Source organism: Poecilia formosa, unplaced genomic scaffold (assembly GCF_000485575.1).
Source record: "Poecilia formosa unplaced genomic scaffold, Poecilia_formosa-5.1.2 Scaffold867, whole genome shotgun sequence".
Lineage (NCBI taxonomy): Eukaryota > Metazoa > Chordata > Actinopteri > Cyprinodontiformes > Poeciliidae > Poecilia > Poecilia formosa.
The window spans coordinates 11,467-12,959 of record NW_006800806.1 but is presented as its reverse complement, the minus strand read 5'-3'; the positions used below and the strand labels follow the sequence as shown (position 1 = coordinate 12,959).

General features: G+C 37.2%; 1 long non-coding RNA gene across 1 annotated transcript; it reads left to right on the top strand.

The window, feature by feature from the left end:
• Positions 1-517: 517 nt before the first annotated feature.
• On the top strand, positions 518-1,008 carry LOC103131891 (uncharacterized). The gene is made up of 2 exons (XR_475455.1): positions 518-599; positions 950-1,008. It is a non-coding gene; the product is annotated as an uncharacterized LOC103131891 (long non-coding RNA).
• The last annotated feature ends 485 nt before the right edge of the window (positions 1,009-1,493 follow it).

Below are 1,493 nucleotides of genomic sequence, written 5' to 3'. Positions count from 1 at the left end.
CTGGTCGTTTTAGACCTTTTTGTAAAAACAGCACCACATACTGACAAAAACAAGAACTACAACCAGTAGGTGAAAAAAAAAAATGGTTTGCAAAATATATTTTTCACCAAATTACTGAAACACTATATACTGTCACTGGAAGTACTTAACCCTGTTCTAAAATACATACATTCTGAAAGTATGTCTTTAAAAATACTGTAATTATTTGTTAAAAATACAGAATTTGGACATAACCTTCTATTTTTGTCTGTCTAATTATTTTTAATACACTAAAATAATATCAAAACAATAAACCAGTATTCAAGTCGCTTTTTACTCTTGAGAATAATTCTTGACTACTATAGCCACCTCTGTTCACACCTGGATGTATTTTTTCCTTATTTTATTTGTTTTTTGGGATCAATAAAGTATTTTTGAATGGAACTGAAATTAATTTTGAAACGAATTTTAAATTTTGAGAAGACGTAATTAACGCAGTAAGATACAGCATAGCAGTATCATAGCTGCTTACGGGTTTCCCTGACCAGTTTGGTTTCCCTGGTAACCATTAATTATTGTCACCTGCTGACGATTCTACCGAACCTCCTTGTTAAATTACGGTAATGTTATATTTTAATTATATTAAAACACTTTTACAATGGACAATAACTAGTTTCTACCACTTCGATGTGTTCAAACTGCCTTCAGCTGAATACCTGAGTTTGTTCAACGATAGTTGAGCTTCAGCTGCTTTCTGTGTCAAAACTGTGAGCTTAGCGAGAATATGGCTACTAGCTGCTCCGCTCGTAACTGCCGCTCGTGTTATTTTATTTGCTATACAAGACTGGTAAAACCAAGAGACAACTATTTATGTGAATTTCCTCAGCTTGAAGTTCTTTCTTCAGGAACCACACTGAACTGAAGCGACAGTTAAGTTTTTCCTCCAATTTGTTCTACTTTTGAACTTCAGGAGTCGCTATTGGGTTGATACTGACCAGGGCGGCCAAGTGGACCAGCTCCAGAACACCGGTACGAGCACAGGCAATTTGGAGTCCACGCAACTTACCGGGTATAAGGAAATCCTGGACTTGTTGGGGAATTTAGGTTCCAAACACCCGCAGGAGGCAGAACGTGTTTGAGGAGGCGCTTCAGTGGAACACCACTTTAGCGAAATCTGATTTCAAAGAAGACATCAAGTTAGTCTAATGATGAACTGGCTGCTGCTTTCACTATTATCTGTCTCACTGAGGCAGGCTGTCATCACTCAGTCTCTTAGTGTCAACACAATCTCAGAAAGTTCGTTTTCCTGGGCTCTGCTGTAGCAATTCAGACTCTATCCAGCTGAATAGCTTAGTTTTGTTGCAATTAATTTATTTTTCATCTTCAGTGAAACAGAGAAGGTTCCATTTTTATATAATCAGATGTTCTGGTCTGCTTTTATTGTGTGATTGAAGCTGAACCTCCAAGGTGTGTAGTGGAGAAATGCAACAACCAGATTAAACATTCCTTCCAGT